The sequence below is a fragment of the Sciurus vulgaris genome (genome assembly GCF_902686455.1).
Source record: "Sciurus vulgaris genome assembly, chromosome: 1".
Taxonomy (NCBI): domain Eukaryota; kingdom Metazoa; phylum Chordata; class Mammalia; order Rodentia; family Sciuridae; genus Sciurus; species Sciurus vulgaris.
In genome coordinates, this window is record NC_136461.1 from 181,429,060 (window position 1) to 181,451,547 (window position 22,488).

Below are 22,488 nucleotides of genomic sequence, written 5' to 3' on the forward strand. Positions count from 1 at the left end.
CTTTCTGCATGCCTGAGAACACTCAGGTGAATCCAGTTGAGGTCATTGGTCCCATTTCATAGATAAGAAAATCCAGCCCTGAGACTGGCCCACAGGGCATGAATAAAGTTGACAAAACACATTGCAGACACAGCAGATCTGTTTCTTGGCTTTCTAAGTCCTTGATTTTTATCATAGAATTTGGAAGCAATTGGAAACATTTCAGCTTTGGGAGTGGCGTGGCATTTAGCATAATGACTTCATATTCCAAGGAATCTCTCCAGTATCTAAGTACCACCTTCTCCCCCATTATACTCACATGCATATACCAGACGTATTGCACTAATAAAGGAGTAAAACCCATGGAAGTTTACCTAGCATGCCCTAGTTTCAATCCCATGGACCCCTAAATAAATTTAAAAATGCTGGGGGGTGGGGGGGTCATAAAAGAAAACATCTCTTAAATGAGCTCCCTGCCTTCCTGAATAGTGTGAGGCCCACTCAACTTCAGTGGCTGTCAGCATCCTTTCAAATACCTAAGGAAAAATAAGCACACACCCAAGCAGATTTAGGTCCACCATTTAGCACCAGTAGGGCAACTCTCTGGATCTCTGCTTCCTTGGTAATTTTAGGAAGTCAGTCCAAGGTCATTTTCATCTCTAGCATGCTCTGGCTTAAAATCAATTTTCCATTTTCTGTTGAGATGTTTATTATGGGATCTGACCAATGTGAGAACAAACTCCTCATCATCTCTGTGTAGAAAAAAGAGACATCCTTGTTAAATTACCACTTTCAACCTTATCCCTGAAAAGATAACTTTCTTTAATTTTTGTCCTTTGGGTGGCACAGTTGGCTTTTTTAAAACCAGAGATACTTTTCAGTTTAGTGAACTTCCAGATTGATTTCAGCTTGTGAAAAAGAATTGTAACAACCTCACTTCTGTAGACATGGGCTAAGATGTTTAATAAGAAGGGACTCTGGGAGAAAAGATTCCTAACTCTTTCTTATGCTCCCTTCTGGTTTCTCTTTACCTTCACCATTTTCTTCACTGAATCTCAAAACTCTGCCAAGCTTAGTTATTGGGGAATTTAGTTTCATGCTTAATATCTGGGGCAGAGATTTGTTGATAATACAGGGTGGGGTTTTTTTTGCCTTTTTTTCCTATTCACTGAATATTTTTTCTTGATTTCAAGAACCCAGGAATGTTCTTGCTACTCAAAAATACAACCCTAGTGGATCCTAAACTATCATTAACTTTAATCCCATATCTCTGCTTCCTTTCATTTCCAAATTCTGTGTTGTCATTGAGGCTCACAGCTCACAGATTCTACATTTTGGAGACTCAATGAACTTTTTCTTCAAACTGAGTTTATGTGGTGGTTTCATTAAACTAGTTTTGTAAATAGACATGTGCCCAGGGTCTGTGTTCAGAGAAGTATAGTGATGATACTTAGGAGATAGATTCCATCACGCATAGGCAACAGGGAAGGTTAACAGAGGCCAAGAGTAAGGAAAGATGTTAGAGACTGGAGGCAAGTTTTGTATTTTGCTTTTTTAAATTGGAACTCATTCAGACAGCTTAAAATTCAATCTTTACCAAAGGGCATCCATGGAAAAGTCTCTCTTACCTCTCTTCCCCAGGCCATCAGTTCTCCTTAGACACAAGTTATTCTTTTTTTTTATATTATTTTATTTATTCTAATTAGTTGTACATGACAGTAGAATGCATTTATACATTTTGATAGATCATACATAAATAGTATAAGCTCTCATTTTTCTGATTATATGTATTGCAGGATCACATTGGTCATGCAGTCATACATGTACATGAGGTAATAATGTCTGTTTCATTCAGTTATCTTTCCTACCCCTATACCCCTTCCCCTCCCTTCACTCCCTTCTACCTAATATAAAGTAACTCTATTCTTCCCTATCTCCACCTCCCACATTGTGAATTAGCTTCTGAATAGCAGAGAAAAAAACAATAAATGTTGGTAAGGATGTGGGGAAAAAGGTACATCATACATCGCTGGTGGGAATACAAATTGGCGCAACCATTATGGAAACAGTATGGAGATTCCTCGGAAAACTTGGACAGGTTATTCTTGTATACATTCTAGGTTCTGAGTAGACTTTAAGAGCTATTTTGTGTTTATTAAGCAAATGTGTGAAGATAAATGTGTGTGCATATGTACACCCACTCATAATATATTCTTTCCACTCTTGTGCAGCAATATTAGTTGAACACTTCATTCACTGAAGTGAATGAAGCACCTTGTTTTTTGAATGTATAGAGGTCATTCAACATCAGTTCATACAGAATGTCCTATTCTTTTTATACATTGTATATCTATCTATTCATTTTCTGGCTATATTGAGCCAGCTCCCTACTGATAGACTGTCATATTGTTTTCATTCTTTTTCTGTTATAAGCAAAGCCTTCATTAACTTTCTTATGATTCATTTTATAAATTCCTTAAAATAGAAAAGTTGGATTAAATAGTTGGTCATATGTGTGTGTTGTATTGTGTTTCCTACAAATTGCCTCTTTTGGGGGTCTACCTATCACACTAGCCAACATTTTTTGACTTTTGATACTTGTAAGCAAAAAGTAGTATCACATTAAACTTTCACATTGGATTTTTCCCTTTAAATGAAATTATGTATACCTCTACTATGCTTATGTCATTTATATTGCTTTTACATGAACTCTCTGAACATATCATTTGCTGCTTTTTCTATTGTGTTTCTAGTCATTTAGTTTTGCTTTTTAGAATATGACTATATCAACGTATATTATGTTGTGAGATCCAAGTTACAAATATTTTTCAAACCTTATCATTTGTCTTTTATATTTTTTTCTGATGTATATTAATATATGGTATAATTTAAAATATTTTTAAGTAGTGAAATTTGTCAATCTTATCTTTTATAGCTTTGGAAATGTCATGCTTAAAAAAAGCTCTCCCACATGCCATTCTCTTTAAATTTCCATTTTGGAGGCTGTTAATACTTATTTTCAATATAAAGAACCACAGGAAGTTAATGATTTTTATGACTGGACAATAAGGACTAAAGTAAGATAGATTTTTAAATTTCTGAATATTTAAACATTCAGGTTCACAGATTTGGTTGATTTTGGCCTTGATTCTTGTTTTCATTAGCTAATTGATTTAGAGTTCTCTTATCTTTTATGTTATCAGATATTCATATTTTCAAATTCAAATTTTCCCACAATCTTTTTATTCATTGTTTATATTTGTTGATGTTGTATATTCTCTTCCAAGCCAAAATTTATCCTTTAATTGCTTTGGAACAAATCATGGCATTTTTTGCTATTATGTCAATATGAACAGTATAAGTTATTTCTTTTAAATATAAACAAATGTCTCTTTTGCTAGTTGCCTATGTTAGCACATGTTCATTTATTATATTTTGTATGAAGTAATTAAATTAATATGAAAGATTTTCACCAAGGTCAAGGACCAGTTCTTATCCAGGCTAATTTGTTGTTTTTAAAAAGCATATCATAATCACTTATTTAACATTCGAAAAATGTGTAAATATTTAACTCCTCCAAATGTTAATACTGTTCTGTCACTTGAAAACTCTCTGTACACTGATGTGATAAGGCCTATTTCTTGATTTGCTGTCCATCCCATGGAAGAAATCCAGGAAGCAGTTCTGTTGACTTCTAAGGCAGTCCAAATCAGACCAGCTTAACAAAGGAAACTCAAGATTTGACCTAATGTTTTAGAATCATTTCCCTTACATAGCCCTTTATGTCCTAAGCTTTTTTGAACTACAGTAATTTGTGTCATTACCATTCTTTTTCGTGTGAATGTGGTTGCTGGAAGGAAGTGTTACTATACTCCATTAAAGAGAAATACTAAAGATTCTCAGTTACTTAAGAATTAGACTCAGTACCCATTAATATAAATAGAATGTCTGTTTTCACTATGTTTACTACACTCAATTAGCTATGCATATAGAGATAAACAATAGGTAATCCCTAAGAGCAGGAAATATCCTCCCTAGAATGTTTTGTTTTGTTTTGTTTTGTTTGTTTTGTTTTGTACTATTATCCAAAATAGGTATACCTTTCCTTAACAATTACTGTGATTTTTAACTTATGGTTATAATGAATTGTGCTATTGCTCAAGGGCAAATTTGTGACTCACCATCAACAAGTGTATAAAACATTATAGCAGACATTTTATTTATTAGTTCCATTTCTTCATGGTTTTACCCATATTTTCCCTTTACCATGTTTTTCTCACCTATTTTCAATATATTTTACTTTGCAATATTATATATTTCACTTTAACCTTGGAACAATATAGAAAACACTTTTAATTTTTTCTTTTCAGTTATAGAAGACCCTTTACTTTTTTTTTATTTATATGCAATGCTGACAATAGCACATGCTAAGCAAGTGCTCTAACACTGGGCCAAAACCCCAGCTCCTAGAAAACATTTTTAATAATAAAATATATCTCATATTTTTTATACATACACTCACACAGAAAGTTCAGAGAATAAACACCGAGGTTATTCTACTTGGAGCAATAAACTTGCAGTGGGCTTGGGGATCAACTAGGCCTACTGGGAGACAGACCCAAGTTAACCAAGCCAAAACTTCATTAATCACCCAATCTTCAGAGGCTCCTATTCTGCTGGGCCACAATTTTGGGTGTCAAGAAATTAATGTAAGTTTAGAGTTTTATTCTTGTATTTCCCTAGAGTCTGGTAATTTCCCCTTCCCAGAAATATAGTTATCTGAGTAAATGGCCCTAGGTCTTGTAGAGGAAGGCCAGGAAAAATATTAAGAGTGAGGATAGTTGTTCCAGAGCCTTGACCTCTTTGTGCAAGAGACTCTGGGACCATGAACTGGTTCAATTCTGAGATTGGCAAAGGAGCTATGACTCTCTATTGTGATGATTTGAGTTATACTTGTAAGCCAGTCCAAAAGTTTTTGTGTTACACAAATCAAGTAAGACATAGTTGGCTGCCCAAGTTATAACTACCAGTTACAATCAAGTCACTAGTTGCAAAAGTTCAGAGTATAATAGTTTTAAATATTTCTTCCTTGTTTTGATATGAATATCAAGTATCAATGTTTTATTTCCTATCCTCTGCTAGCTCACATAAGAAATATGAGCTGTACTTAATCTTATATCTCAGTATTTAAAATAAAAAATATGAAATAGCGAGTATGATTCAACTAAAACAATGAATATTACCCCAAGACAAAAAGGGTATGTGAGACTTCGTGTGACCCCTTTGGAAAGAAGGTCTATGTTTTTGTGTGAATAGATGCTCCATATTACCTGGAAGCACAAATTCACTTTTGTCTTTATTCATCAATTAAATGTGGTTATCAGGTGCTTATTAGATCCCAGATTGTCAATAGATGGACTGTTGTGGTTTGTACTGTGTCATCTGGGTTAAGTTGGAAACTGTATTTCCCAGACCTCCTTCTGTATGATGAATTTGGGGTTAGAGTTGGCTAAAAGAGGGATTTAGATGAGATTTGGGAAAGGATGGACAGAAATAGAACAGTAGTTAAGACTTTCTGAAAGTCTTTCATAGTAAGACTCATGAGGGACAGAAGCAGAAGTCCACCAAGGGAGCAACTTAAACTCTCCCTTCTGTTGTATATCCAGCTCTTCCTGACTGGTGGTACTGCTGACCTCTGACCTACTTAGACCCCAAGCCTGCTACTCTGGACTGCAGTGCAGTCAGGAGCTTTCTGTTGCCCTCCATAAAATCCTCTGTTACTCTCATAATGTGGTGTTCGCACATAATTGTTTTCAGATATATTAGTGATTCTCCTGATCCTCTCTTTTCCTTTCCAGAACTTCATTCCTAGTTCCTTTCAGAACAGTGTAAGACCTAATTCCTGTAATAAATTCCTTATGCACAGCACTCAGTGACTCTATCCCCTTGACCAAACCATAACTGATACAAATATTACCTATTGATTTTCCACTTAAAAAAAATAAACACTAATTCTCTTTTGCCCCTTCTTTCTCCCTGCACACCATCCTCCCATCCTTCAAATATAATTTGATCAATATTAAGTGGTTCAATTATTATGACTAAATATGTTATTCAGAGCTGAGTCATGCAGTCAACTGTAAGTACAGTTGCTTTCCTGTACAACTTTTATTTTCTCTGCAATTATTGTCATCTTTTTATCTTCTTAGCAGACTTTCCTGTGACCACCATAAATTCAATCTAGATTCTCTTCTGGTCATCTGAATCAACCCTTGATATATTCATTCACACCAAGTAGGTCATTGATTCATCTTCCTGAAAGCCCTATTAAAGGTTCCGGTGTACTTCAGCTGAATCGGATATCCCCTCACCATCTTCCTGGAGAGTCCCTTTCCCACTCATCTCTGGTGAATTTGTCTCATGACTTCCTCTTTCTTAGCCCATTGTGGTATAGGTCATCCTCTAAGAATTTCCTGAAATTTTTTACATAGGGTAAATGTTTTGACACTCTACATGTATAAAAATACCCCTATTCCATCCACATAATTGACTGTTTGGCTGGGTGTAAAGTTCTAGACTAAAAATCATCATCATTTGTATTTGGTATTTTGAAGTATTTAATATTGCTCTTTATTTTCAATTCTAATTGCTGATTCTTATTTATGTTCCTATTGCAGATCATTCCCAAACTTACCAGTCTGAAATTTCAATGAAAGTTCATTAGTGTGAATCTTTTTTCACAGAACTTTCTGAAAGCTACATAGCCTTTTAAACTCACAAATGTATGTCCTTCAATTCTGGAAATATTCTTATGTTATTTTATGGATGTTTTCCCCTCTTCATTTTCGCTCCCTTTTTGGAATACCTATGTTCAAATATCAGACATTCTAGAGTGGTCCTCTAATTTTCCTACATTTTCTTCCTATTTTTCACCTCTGTCATTTTTTCCCTTTATTTTCTGGAGTATTCCCTCAGCTTCATCTTCCAAGTCTTCTAATGAGTTTTCCATTGTTCTTTTCATTTTTTTTTTTTATTTCCAAGAACTCACTTTTTCTTTTTAATTTTTTCTTTGTATATAGTCCCTTTTTTTCTAAATTGTTCTTCTCTGTGTTTGGTCTTTATCTTTCATCTCTATGTTTCATAATTTATATTTTATATAATTATAATATAACATATATAATATAATATGATATAAATTATATTATCTTTCACCTTTATATTTCATAATTTTGGGATATTTACTTTTATTTAAAAATAAAATATAAAAATCTGACTAAAAACTCTTAGAAATTGGGTGATACTTTTCAACTTGAGTTTATCATACAGTAAAAGTGGGTCATACATAAAATGACTGGGATATCTATGGAGGAAATCAAGATATAATTTATTTAATTATTTTCACTAGAGTTAATCAGATTTTCCAAAGAAAATTTTGGCAATATTCCACCAAGCAGGGAACTGCTAAAGGACAGTGAGGGTAGGGGGTGGACAGTTGTTCTTTCTTTTATTCCTTCTTTCCTTGTAGAATTTCCCCCTTTTGAAAAAGATTGTTTTACTTTGGATTTCAGTTTGATTTCAGAAGAGAGGAAATTGCAGGTATGGAAGCCTGTAATTTGTTTTCCTGTTTTTCAATAATATTTATTGAAGTCCTTTATAATGACACTGTTATGGGTGCTGAAGATACAATGTGGAAAAGAGAAGATAAGATTTTTGCCTTTATGGGAATTTCATTCCCACTGGAGAAAAGGTAAACAATAATGATTAAATAAATAAATATAGGATTCTATCTTTGTTTTCAAAAGTTTTTATTTTATTTTAGTACTTTTTATTTTGATGTAATTTTTTAAATTCCCAACTACCCTTTTGAAATAGCACCAATTATTTAAATTTTACTTCATTTGCGTTATCATTCACTTTATCACTACAGCTATATTTTTTACAACTAATTAACAAGTTTTAAATATCATTTGTTACTCCTAGATACTCAGTCTATACTTCCCAACAACATCTACTTACATAACCTTACTATGTCAGAATTAGGATATTTAATATTATACAATATTATCTAATCCAGTCTATATTCAGATTTTTCCAGTTGTCAAAAATGTTTAGTAAGTTATGAACTACTTGTTCCTCAGACCAAGATTATATCCAGAATCATATACTACACTTAGCTGTCAAGCCTTGTCCCCTTTATTCTGGAACTGTTCTTCAGTCTATTTTTTGTCATTTATGGCCTCGATATTTTGGAAGAATACAGTGTGTTAGTCAGTTTTCATCAGTCAGATCAAAATACCTGACAAGAACAACTTAGAGGAGAAAAAGTTTATTTTGGCTAACAGTTCCAGAGGTTTAATCCGTGGTCTGCTGAGCCCATTCTCCTATGTCCAAGATGAGGCAGAATATCATGATAGAAGGGCTCGGCTCAGGAACCCAGCTTAAAGTAGAGAGAGAGAAGGGGAAAGGAGCTGCAGGAAAGATGGCCTCTTGGAGGGCATGCTCCCAGAGACCCTCTTTCTCCAGCCACACCCCACCTGCCTACAGTAACCACCCATTTAGTCTTTTAGAACTAGGATGGGCTGATTAGATTACAGCTCTCATTAGTCAATCATTTCACCTCTGAGCATTCCTGAATGAACACAGGAGCTTTGGGGGAACACCTCACATCCGAAGTCTTACACAGTAACGGTGAGCAAAGAAGATGGAGGTTTAGATTGGCAAAGTAGATTAAAACTAGATTGTAAGTGAACTGAACTTCCATGGTAACAACTATGAATTTTAATGTCAATGTCCTGAGGAGTTTTTTTTTTTAATCTTTTTTTCTTTTTACAAACTGCATTTTGATTCAATGTACACAAACGGGGTACATCTTTTCATTTCTATTGTTGTACACAATGTAGATTCAAGTGTAACATATTCAGGTCTACACAAATAAGGTATTTACATTGGCAAAACTGAGAATACATTGGAGGGAAACCAGTTAAGAGTTTGGTTCCAAAAAAACATGTATATGAGTTGCCATATATGATATACAACTATTATGATATATATACATATATACATAAGTGATTTTCATTATTTATGATAATTATGCTGTTTTTAGTTGCTAAGAACATTGAATTAGCCAATACTAAAACATTGCTCCTAGCAGAAATTACAATCGTTTTCCTAAAAGCCTTTAGTTACAACACTTTCTTTATTTTTACTTTTATGTTTTTTATTTGTTCTACTTAGTAATACATGATAGCAGAATGCATTTTGATTCATTGTACACAACGGAGTACTACTTTTCATTTCTCTGGTTGTACACGATGCAGTCACACCATTCTTGCAATCATACATGTACATAGGGTAATGATGTTCATCTCATTCCACCATCTTTCCCACAACCCTACCCCCTCCTCTCCCCTCATTCCCCTCTGCCCAATCCAAAGTTCCTCCATTCTTCCTTTACCCCCCCCAACTATATATTACATCCACTGATTAAAGAAAACATTTGGTCTTTGTTTTTTTGGGATTGGCTTATCTTGATTAGCATGATATTCTCTAACTTCATCCATTTACCTGCAAATGCCATAATTTTATTCTTCTTTAAGGTTGAGTAATATTCCATTGTATATATATAACACAGTTTCTTTATCCATTCATCCTAGTTGGTTCCACGATTTAGCTATTGTAAATCCAGTTGCTATAAACATTGATGTGACTGCATCACTGTAGTATGCTGATTTTAAGTCCTTCAGCTATAGGCCAAGGAGTGGGATAGCTGGGTCAAATGGTATTTCCATTCCAAGTTTTCTAAGGAATGTCCATACAGCTTTCCAGAGTGGCTGCACCAATTTGCAATCTCACTAGCAATGTATGAGTGTACCTTTTTCCCCACATCCTCACCAACACTTACTATTGCTAATATTCTTGATAGTTGCCATTCTAATTAGAGTGGGCTGAAATCTTTGAGTAGTTTTGATTTGCATTTCTCTAATTACTAGAGATGTTGAACATTTTTTCATATATTTGTTAATTGATTGTATATCTTCTGTGAAGTGTCTGCTCAGATCCTTATGCCATTTATTGATTGGGATATTCATATTTTTGGTGTTAAGTTTTTTGAGTAATTTATAAATTCTGGAGATTAGTGCTCTATCTAAACTGCACGTGGTAAAGATTTTTTTTCCCACTTCGTAGGCTCTCTTTTCACGTTATTGATTGTTTCCTTTGCTGAGAAAAGCTTTTTAGTTTGAATCCATCTCATTTATTGATTCTCATTTTTATTTCTTGCACTTTGGGAGTCTTTTTAAGGAAGTCTGGTCCTAAACTGACATGATGAAGATTTGGGCCCATTTATTCTTCTATTTGGTGCAGAGTCTCTGGTCTAATTCCCAGGTCCTTGATCCATTGTGAGTTGAGTTTTGTGCAGGGTGGGGGGGGGGTTAATTTCATTTTGCTGAGTATAAATTTCCAGCACCATTTGTTGAAGAAGCTATCTTTTCTCCATTGTATGTTTTTGGCTCCTTTGTCTAGTATGAGATAATTGTATTTATGTGGGTTTGTCTCTGTGTCTTCTGTTCTGTACCATTGATCTACCTGTCTATTTTGGTGCCAATACCATGCTGTTTTTTGTTACTATAGCTCTGTAGTATAGTTTAAGTTCTGGTATTGTGATGCCTCCTGTTTCACTCTTCTTGCTTTGGCTATTATGGGACTCTTATTTTTCCAGATGAATTTCATGATTGCTTTCTCTATTTCTATGAAGAAAGATGTTGGAATTTTAATTGGAATTGCATTGAATCTGTATAATGCTTTTGGTAGTATGGCCATTTTGACAATATTAATTCTGCCTATCTAAGAACATGGGAGATCTTTCCACCTTTTAAGGTTTTATTTAATTTCTTTCTTTAGTGTTCTATAGTTTCCATTGTAGAGATCTTTCACCTCTTTTGTTAGATTGATTCCCAAGTATTTTTTTTTTTTTTGAGGTTATTGTGATTGGTGTAGTTTTCCTAATTTCTCTTTCAGAGGATTCATCACTTATGAATAGAAATTCATTAGACTTATGGGTGTTGATTTTATATCCTGCTACTTTGCTGAACTCATTTATGAGTTCTAGAAGTTTTCTGGTGGCATTTTTTAGACCTTCTAAATATAGAATCATGTCATCAGCAAATAGTGATAGTTCGAGGTCTTTTCCTATTCATATCCCTTTAATTTCTTTCTTCTGTCTAATTTCTCTGGCTAGAGTTTCAAGGACAATGTTGAATAGAAGTAGTGAAAGAGGACATCTCTGTCTTGTTCTGGATTTTAGAGAGAACGCTTTCCGTTTTTCTCCATTTAGAATAATGTTGGCCTTGGGCTTAGCATAGATAGCCTTTACAATGTTGAGATATGTTCCTACTGTTCCTATTTTTTCTGTTTTGAACATGAAGGGGTGCTGCATTTTATCAAATACTTTTTTGGCATCTATTGAAATTATCATATGATTCTTAACTTTATTGACTGGTGACAACATTTTTGTCAACCGATCACTATATAATTTTTATGCATTTTCTATATTAAAGATACTCTATTTAATATATATTATTAATTCATTAACATCAAACCAATGTCAATAGTACTGTATATGCCTGAAAAGAGCTTATTTAACATATGTACTTTTAATATGAGGCACATGACAGTGTTCTTGCCCTTCGGAACACCAGACAGAACTTCAGTGCTATATTGAGAACCATTTTAAACATAGAAATCAGCACAAAAGCCACTTAGACCTTGGAAGTATTTGCTCAACTTAGAAATTTCGAATTCCAATTTTCTTGGTGGGGGTGGTCCTAATGTGGGAAGGAAAAACAAAAATTCAAACCCAGGGTACACCCTGGTTGAGAAGCAAACTAGGAGAGCTTTCTCACAATAAACTGGCATCCCAGATACACACTCAGTATTCAAGACAGCTCAATAAAAAACCATCCTTCATTATTCTGAATCCCAGATTTACATCTCTTGGGTGGTCTAGAGACCTGGAAGTGCCAAATTTGAGTTTAGGTGGTCCTGATCTTCTAGTGCCCACAGGTGCTGACAGAAACAAATTTAAAGCTTTTCTGTTAATAAAGTGGCTTTATTATGGATTCTCATTATTCTTGCAAATAATTTTTTATATATGGTGACTAGCATCAACTAAAGGCTAACCAGACACATATACACAAAAAGACACCATGGGCAAGAAAAATAAAACAAACTAAACAAACACATAAAGACTGTAAATGATGGTGTCATCTTGCATACTAAAAAGCAATCATGGTTTGATGTATCTAAAAAAATTTAAAAAAAGAAGTTTAACAACATATGCAGGGAATGATATTGACAATGAGATAGACTAAGGACAAAAAGAAGCATGGGGGCAAGCACTAAGGACAATAACATTTTGAGGAAAGAAGAAAAGATTCTCTTTGCACCCACATATGACTATAAAATTAACAATAACAGTAACAACACATTTTCATCAAAATGCATGATTAAGCCTCTACTACGAAGCAGACATCTATTGTTTTTGCATGTTTATTTTCCTTTTCTCCCTTCCTCTAAAACAGCAGTCTTATTTCCCTAAGGAGTTACCTTCCTTGTCCGTTTACAAGGAAGGCCCACCTTCCTCCATACTCTAAAAGTAGTAATATGACCTCAGTCCAATCAATTGACACATTCCATTCCCTTGGTCATTATGATTGATTCATGAGTGAGACTGTTTACCAAGACAAACTGTAAAAGTAACACTTGCTGGAACTTCTGCAAGAGTTGGAACCATGGAGATTACTAAACTGAGCTTGCAAATCTTGAAGCCATGGGTAAAAAGATCATCCGTGAAAATTCAAGCCAGGAAAACAAAAGTCAAAGAACAAAAATAGGTTTCTGATGATATCCTTTAAATATAGTGGTCACCCCTGATTCATGATGGATATTTTCCAAGACCCTTAAGGGATATTTGCAACCAGAGCAAGATAGCATGGTGGTATTATTTATGGTGATGATGATGATGTCTTTTCCTATACAAACACATGACAATAGGCTTCTGTTTGGCATATCTGATTTGCCAGCAAATCTACTCTTATGCTTTAGAACCATGTAAAATAAGGATTACTTGAACACAAGTATTGCAATACAGAGAAAGTCAATCTGATAACTGAGACAGATACTATGTAACTAGTTCACAGGTAGCATATATGGGGTAGATATGCTGAACAAAGGGACAATTCAGGACTTGGGCAGGATAGAGTAGAATGGTGCAATATATCATAATGCTATTCAGAACAACACATAGTTCAAAACTTCTGAATTCTTATTTCTGGAATTTTCCATTTAATATTTTTAGACTGTGGTTGACAACAAGTAAATGAAACTGCAGAAAGCAAAACTAAAGATAAGGGAGATTACCGTGCCTAGACTCCATGCTACTATGATTTGAATGTCCCCTTCAAACTCATGTTGAAATTCAATCGCCATTTTAACAGTCTTGAGAGGACTTTTACGAGTGATAAGGTCATGAGGCTCCACCTTCATGAAGGGATTAATGTCATTATTGCAGGGGCAGGTTAGCTATTGCAAGAATTGGTTCCTGATAGAATGAGTTTGGCCCAACTTCTCTCTGCATCTTACAAGCTCACTGACCTTTCTTCCATCTTACATATAACACATCATACAGGCCTTTGCCAAATAGCAGCACCATGCTCTGGGACCTCTATGCCTTCAGAACCATTAGCTAACTACATCTCTATACTGTGTTATTTACTCAGTCTATGTTATTACATTACAGCAGTGGAAAATGAACTAAGATATATACCTAAATTCCTCAGACAGTTTTTTTTTTTTTTTTGGCGGTACTGTACTGGGGATTGAACTCAGGGCCTTGTGTTTCTGAGGCAAGCACTCTACCAGCTGAGCTATCTCCCCAGCCCACCCTAAATTCCTGACATTATTCCATTTTAGGAACCAATACATTCCCAGTCAGTTTAAATTGAGTTTCTGTGTGTAACTTGAAAACAAAAAAATTCCTGGTGCATAAGAGCTGTATTCAGAGCCCAAGCTCAACACTAAAGATAAAGTATCTGAAAGAGAGAGTATATCAATAAAAGAGAAAGAAAATTTTAAAAGAGAAAATGAATAGAAAATTCAGATAATGAGACTGATCTATTGCCAGTCTATCCTAAAATAATCTCCTACTAAATCTTCATGGCAACTTATCTATTACCCCTTTGTGGCACTTTAAATATTTTACTTTGCATTATAGCTTACTTTGTATATCTGTGTGTCTCTTACAGACCTGCAGACATTTGGGAGCAAATAATCATACAATTTCAGATTTATAAAGTACCTTGAACCACTTTAGTACAGTTTTCTTATTTTATAAATTAAGGCAAGGACTATGTTTTATCTTGGTATCCTAGATGTATCCAGGAGGTAATAATAATTGAATGAAGAAATGAGTTAATGAAATGGAAAAAATGAATAGTAAAGAAGATTAATTAAGAAGAAAGAAGTATAACTTAAAAATTATAAATTTGGGGGAAGGGAGAAAAAGAAAGGTTGAAATACACATAATAAAGAGGAAAAAATAAGATAAGGCATAAAAACTTAAGAACATTGAGCAATACTTGAATGATTGTGTATGTCTACATTTCTGAGCCACATTATGGTGCTTTTCTTTTAGAATATTGTCCCTTTTAGTTTTTCTGTGCTTATGCAAATAATAAAATTTACTTTTTAAATACCCTGAGTACACACCAAACAATAGGAAGAAGTTACACAGGATGTATTCTTTATCCTGGGACCCAGTTGATTTAAATCATGGAAGTAGGATAGAGATTAGAAGCACACTGACTGAATAGTGCTGGGCTTATGGAAATTCCTCTGGATCATCCTGGTAGATTGTGCTGTCATTCTAAATTATTTACTTCCCCTTTCCTTTAGGATATTATCTTTTCCATTGTCATGGAACCTGCTGTGACTACAAGTGGGAGGGACATACCACCCTGCCTTATTGACATCAGTCTTGGTCATGCAACTTATTTTGGTCAACAGCATGTGTGACCAAAGCAGAAGCCTAAGAATTTTCATGTGTTTCCCTTGCTCTTTTTCTTTAGGTGTAAGAATGACATGTTCCAAATAACAGGTGCTCATTTGCCCTCAGTCCTGGGCATGTGCAGCACAGCCACAGCTGATAAGATACCATTATTATTCAAAGTTATTGAGATTAGGGGATCGTTTGTTACTACACCTAGGCTGGCTTATACACCATTAAATTGCCTTTGAGACATGAACACTAATATTTTAAGTAAACTCCTAAAATACTTTGTTTATAGCACTACATGTTCTGAGATAAAACTGATTCAGAAAAAAGCAACATTTGAAATATTTTGCTTATAATTATAAACCTCTTTTATTTCTTAATGGCTATGTTGTACATTAAAAAGAATCATGAAAAATCCATAATCTGAATATTTCACAGATCCAGTGTCTTAGAATGCAATAATAATCATCATAACTTTTCTCAGCTGAAACTTAAATCACTTTACTCTCATTGCAGAAAAAAATGGTCTTTATTTTTAAATGTTAAAAAATAAAAATCATAAGGCAGTCTGTGTGTATAGGGGAGACTACCCTTTTCTTCACCACTACCACCATAAAAATATTTACAGACTATAAATATCTTGGTTTCAGGACCCAACTGGTCATCTGATAGTTTAGTAATGGTCTCAGTGCAGAAAGAAAAATATGTTTCTTGGTTTTAGAGGAAGGAAAAGGAAAACAACTCCAATGGTTGCATTTTTTAATTCCAAGCTGCAAAGGAAATGTTTTCTTTCATAAAAAACCAGTGAAGCAAGACTCCCCTGAATTTTTATATAAAACTCAAAAAATAAAAATAAAAAATAAAAAAGCAATAGACTATAAGATAGTACTAATTCAGAAAAGGTGAGGAATTCATTTTTAAATGGTGGTAATTCTGAGCCAGAATACCACCAGGAATACAGTATGTACACTGGTATGGAGAGATACAGCCAGCCTGTTACACAGCACTCTTCCTCAAAATCATCAAAATTACTTTCCCCGTGAATCCAGGAAAGACTACACGTTGTTACTCCTTTCTTTTCAAATCAAAGAAAAAGAAAAGAAAGAACTAGAGAAAACACGAAGGGATGGCTCTTATAATTCACTTGAGTTTCAGTTCCAAGGACTTTTTTTTCTCCCCAAAAGGCTAAATAGGCATAAAAAATAATAAGAAAAATATGCTGTTCACTACATCCTGAATCCTCATCTTTCAAACTGGACCTGTTTGCAAGTGTCAGTTGGAGCTGCCAACTGTGGAAGCCATACTCCTGCTGGAAAGTCCTAGTGCAAGAATATCATATTTCTGCTGCAGAGCACCCATTGCAATTTCCTAACATTCTGAAGGTGAGAGGGCAAACTTATTCTGCCAGCTGTACCCACCAGTGGGTTTAGGAAGATAATGATTTGCTGGGTGCTCAGAGAGAGATTTTTTAGATTCCAAATGTTTTCTGTGTGTTTTGTGTGTGTCTGTTTGTGTGTTTTTGTAGAAATATTCATCAATCAAATGAGTGGGTTAGGTTTCCTTTCCTGTTTGGGAAATAATCTGTTCTTTCCCCCTTCTTTGGTGGCACTTCATTATTTTTTGCAAGATTAATCACTGGCCATAAATCTCATGTGTCTAAGATACTTGGCCTGCTCTTTGCTGCATCACTGTAAAATATTAGTGAATCTAATTTAATAGATTGTGTCATCCAATGTATGCATTTTTGAAAGTGGAAGCCAAATGTAAGTAAATTGAGTTGGCCAACTTCTAAGAACCAGAAAGCTGTATGAGGTAGTTTGGACTGAGTACAATCTCAATCCTGGCCATTGTGCTCTTTCACTTCAGTGACCAAGTTCTCTAATTGCAAGCTCCTGGCTTGGGAAAGACCAGTCTTTGTTTACCATGAAGGACCATTATGCAGCCCAAAGAAATGGAATTTGGAATCTTCCAATTTTTCCTCGATTTTTCAGTGCACAGTTGCTTTGCTCCTAAATTCATTCACATTGCACATGTATGTTCCTCCAGCACCAAACATGACAGCCACTACATCAAGTTCAATTAGGTTACTCAGAAGAGAAGGAAAAGGTGTCTCCTTCTTTCATGTGTGTTCCGCCACATTTTTAACCAGGTCATTGTCTGTTGTTGGGGTCACAAACTCAACCTGCTGTTAGGGATTCAATAGAATAAATGAGGAAAGTGAGAAGGTGGGGATTACAGTGAATTAGAGATCTTACATTCTACTCGGAGAGAGCAGCCACTACTTAGCTCTCACCAAATGTTTTCCCATGAGCATTTGGCTTACTTTTAATTTTCAGGAGAAATGGCTTATCAATCAAATAAACCAATCAAATTCCAATTTTTATAATATATTCCAATTTCTACATGTAGCTACCAAACTTAAAATTTTAAAATACATACACATGTACGCATATAACTTACCAATCAAGCCTGTGGGGCTTCAGTTTACGATAATGAGTGGCCATATTTCTTTAGATAGTTAGCCTCTTAAAATAGTTTACTGAAGCTACAATCTCAACCTCTTCAGAACTTCAGGATACAGTCTACTTGGCAACTCAAGGTTACTCGACTGAATTCATTTATTTACTCATTCATTCATCAAACATTTAATGAGTACTTATGCTTGGGGATGTGCATTTGTAGAGAAGTGAGACATGGCATCTGCCTTCAAGGAGCTTACAAACTACTCAGAGTGTGACATACAAACTAAATTATTGCAAGTATGGAAATTTACTGGAATTTGTTGAATGCAAAGAGACAAACTGTCATTACATCCTTTTGAAAATCAGTTCTCAAAACATCAGTGCTGAATAGCCTTTCCCCAATCTCCCATGTTCCACTCTCCCCACACCATCCACTCTTCATATCACATATGCTACTTATTGCATATACTGAGGGAGTTGAGTATTTTTTCTGGTTGCTTCATGCTCACTAAATACCATTACTCTACCAAATTGTATGTGACAAGAAGCCAGTTATTTACTTTTGCCACCTTCTCGGACACTCTATGTATGTGATTTCGCTTGCCTCATTGTGATTTCTTCCTTATCCTCAATTCCTCTAATCTTCTCACCTTCCCATTCATATTTATGTATAGGTAGAACACAGCAACACACTTGGGATGACTTTTATCCACTAGAAAATAATGCAATTAAACTCAATCTCTAAAAAAATTGAAAGTACGTCATATGACCTTGAGACTTCTCATTGTAAACCCTAAAATAAAAATAGGTATCCAAATATACTACACTGAGAAAGGGAATTACAATGGAAATGTTTTCGGATGTTTTGGAATCATATCTCTAAAATCTTCAGCTGAGTTTTGGGGTCTCTGTATGGTTTTAATCAATGGGTCAAGAGATTTTTGGTGTTTTTACTCATGGGATAGAAGATACTGATATCCTCTGGTATAAATTATAAGGCATATTTAAAGGACGGATGGTGTGTATTGGGCACCTTCTATGTTTCAGATTCTGTGTTAGATCATTCACACTCTAATTTAATTCTTACAGTTACTAGTCAGTGTTACCACATTTCTAGATAAGGAAACAGAACTTGGAAAATTGAGTGATCTGTGCAGAATCACACACAAGAGAGTGACAGAGTATATATGCAGATCCTGGGCCCTTGCTCCTCTCACTAAACCACAATGCTACTTTAAAGCTGACATTGAATAGATTCTGGTTTACTCTTTAAACCAAAAGAGAAATACAGAAAAATAGTTAACACCTCTGATATGGTTATATATGACCAATTTTTCTTAGAAGGCTAATGTCTTATTTCAGACATGAAATGCCAATGAATTCTTTCCCTGGTGGTAGCAGAATCTGGTAAGAAACTCAAACATAAGATATTACCAATTATTCTCTCATAATATTGCATGAGTAGACTGGCTTCCCTGAGATTGAAGATGTATGAATTTGATATATATCCATTCTGTCATTGGTTGCTATTAATATCAGCTATCAACACACCAATGCTATTCAGTTTTCCCCCAGTTCCACTTGGTCTGGCTACTTTAATTATCCCCACCCATTACATGCCTTAATTAGTGTATATACTGAAGAAGTTGTGTGTCTGTTCTACACTTTATACCCAGTAAGCTCCATTACTTTATCAAACTGAATATGCACAGAAATCAACAATATACCACCTTCTCTCTTTCTCAAATCTACACTGAAAAATAAAGATTCTATGGTCACCTGAAAATTCAGAGGATGTGGTATAAACTAAGTTAACCTCCCACTTACCTGCCATTTATTCATAGACTAGAACTCTAATGGTATAGAGCCTGGACATCCTCTACTGCAACCACAGAAAACAGTAGAGGACCAAATATTAAGCATTAATTTCTAGTGTTGGGATGGCAGGGAAAATAAAATCAGGGCAAGTCACAGTTACATGCCCTGTGACTCAGCCAGTTCCTAACTCAAGTTTTCTCCCTTACTCCGTCTAAATATATGTCCACTGATTTTCGCTATTCGGAGTAAATCCAGGTATATGATGAGCCCTTGTCTGGTCCCCTTTCTGCAGAGTCCCAGGATGGGTGGAGAACCTGTTTCCCCTACAGTGTGATCACATTGCCATTGAAAATTCTATTTCCAAACTCAGAGGGTCTGTGCTGATGAACCATATTCCAAATGAAATATTCCCCAGACCCATGCCAGAGTCCTATTCTTTGTTTCCAACCCTGATCCCTCAAAATTAGGAAATGTCAGCAATATTTTTCTAGGACATTTGCTCATTCACTTTATGAAATTATTCCACTTTCTCAAAAAGGAAAGTTGTGAACTTCTTGGTGTTTCCTTTAATTTGGTTCCATAAGCAATATATCTGGGAAAAATTCATTAAAACTTTATAGGATGATCTTCTTCCATGTATATATACACCTTCACATTTGTATTCCTTTGTTGATTTTGGTGGAAGAATTCTATACTTGTGTTCATGCTGCCATTATCCCCAATCTTTCACTGAGATTTCTTCTGTGTTTGTTGGCTTAGGGTACCATACCTAATCTCCCTTGATTCTGGAATTCTTTATTAAAACACTCATTTTCATCAAAGAGAGTTTTCTGATGTTCCAGGAGCTTTTGTGTCCAGAAAAGACTACTTAGAATTACATGGGATTTAAATATCCTATTTAATAAATATCCCAATTAAGCACTCAAAATTTCCTTAAGTCTTTAAATCTGTCTTAAGATACTCTTATCTATAAATGTGGTAATTTCATACAAAATAAGAACAATAATTTTCAGGAGAAAAATTAATGTTTTGTCAACTAAAGTTAGAATGGACTACATTCTAATGTAAATGGTTCAAATCATGGACTTAATTTCCCTAAGCATTTTCAAGTGCATTTTTAGATTAGTATATTTTATTTTATTTTGAAGAAGTTCAAATGCTGAATCAGACACGCATACAGAACTAGCACAAATACAATTCTTTTGTCTAATAAAGTAAGTGTGTGTGTGTGTGTGTGTGTGTGTGTGTGTGTGTGTGTGTAGGAAAAGGAAGAGTTTGCTTATGTGTGTTAAAGTTATCTTAAATTTCCAATAGTTTTTTAAAAATTTAAGCAAACTCCCTTAACTTCCAACTTAAAAATCATAAACCTACCATCATTTACCTTTTCCAAGTTGGAATCACAGGGTTAATGACAGGATTAAAAATTATCTGAAAGTCCAAAGTCTCTTCAACATTACAAACCATCTATATAGCAAACATATGGAATTTTCATAGATCAGCACAAAAAGATTTTAAAAATAGGCTTGACTTCATTATGGTAATAATATAATAAGATGAACTCAAGAGCTACATATCAATCACCAGACCCCCAATACTGAGATTTCAGATTCTTTTCAAACAACAATGGAACAGATGAAAACTTACTATATATTAGGCCACATAGAAACTTCAGTAAGTTCCACAAAGTGAAATTTAAAAGGTATGTTACATAGACAAAATATAATAAAATTCTAAATGTATAATAAAGAATGAATCAAAGAAAGCCATTGGTTTGGAAATTTGAATTTTTTTCTAATAATGACTGGGTAAGAAAAATCAAAACTGTAATAAAAAATACTTTTAATGACCGTACTTGATATCAATGCAAAATCACTGGCAATATCTCTTACCAGATCTCCTTGCAACTGTCATCTGCCTCCTAGTCAGTCTTCCTTTTTCAAAATTACTTCCATACTGGCTTATCATTTTCCTCTTCATCACTTGTTCTCATCCTTGGTTAATTTTAATTTCATATAAATAATTCATTCAACATCCTGGAAGTTTAGTTTCTTGACTTCCTCAATTGCAAGGATGATTTCTTGAACAACTAAAGAAAGAACATTCCTTTTCATTTACATTGGAAATACATTACTAGAGTATTCTCTGGGTATTACATCACCCGTTCCATAATAATTAGTCTACTAAGATATAGCTTAAATAGTTTCAATTAGTTTGCTTGACTCTATCTTCTACCTTTTTATTTTATTTTTCACTCACTGGCAGTTCAAAGTATTCCCTTGATAGAGAATTATAATGAAATTAAGTACTGAAAGGTAATTGAAAAAAATTCTTAACGGTTTTTAAACAAATATAATAAAAACTCCATGTGTAAGGTTCTGATTTCTGTTGTCGTGATGAAACCACTTCAAAACTTAAACTCCCATAGCAGGTAATGTGTCTGCTATGCAGAACCCATAGTTCATATTATGATTGGCTGATTTGTGTAGTTCATTTCAACAAGCATTTTCACTGACAGCAAATAGTAGACATCAAATAGTGTCTAAGAAGAATAGTAATAAAATATTAATAAAGAGAGGCATCTACAAGTTGGAGAAGGAAAATTAACAAATATAAAAGGATAACAGAATTGATAATGACTAAATATACGGGGGTGCAAGATAGATACTGTATTAAGCTGTATATATCCTACATTAACCAATTGTGAATTACCCAACAGGGTTTATTTTTCTGATATAAGGAAAAAAAAAAAAGGTTGGCTATAAATAGGCAGTGTAGAGCTGGTAGAGTAGCTCTATGATGTTATCAATATTCCAGTTTCCCTCTCTTTCCACACTTACCTCCTTAGCATTTAGCTTTCATTTCTTTGTTCATTTTAAAAACACAGGATCACTGCTCCATCTGCAACTTCTGGTCCAAGTTCTAGAAAAAGAATAAAAAAAGCATCCAGGAGAAAATGTGATACCATGTCTATATCAGGAAACCAATTTATAGAAATTCATTTATATCTCACTGATTGGAATATTAGCATTCTTGCTCCCCCCAAAATCTTCCCAGAATAAAATCAGGATTCTATATGAAGAAAGAGAGAGTGGATGTTAGGAAAATGGTCATTTTTATCTATTATACTAAGAGTGGAAAGAGGGAGAATTTTGGCAAGTATTATTGGAAAAGTTTTCATGG

The 22,488-nt window shown here is 34.5% G+C and overlaps 2 protein-coding genes across 2 annotated transcripts in view; both read right to left on the reverse strand.

Annotated features, from left to right (window-relative positions):
* Window positions 1–22,488, reverse strand: part of EIF3E (eukaryotic translation initiation factor 3 subunit E) — a 542,077-nt gene that overhangs the window by 428,108 nt on the left and 91,481 nt on the right. The gene's annotated exons all lie outside the window — the stretch shown is intronic.
* RSPO2 (R-spondin 2) overlaps window positions 1–22,488 on the reverse strand; it is a 187,000-nt gene that overhangs the window by 129,301 nt on the left and 35,211 nt on the right. Inside the window, exon 8 of the mRNA XM_079105326.1 lies at window positions 21,198–21,394. The gene's annotated coding sequence lies outside the window, so the exon portion shown is untranslated. The remainder of the gene's footprint in view (window positions 1–21,197; window positions 21,395–22,488) is intronic.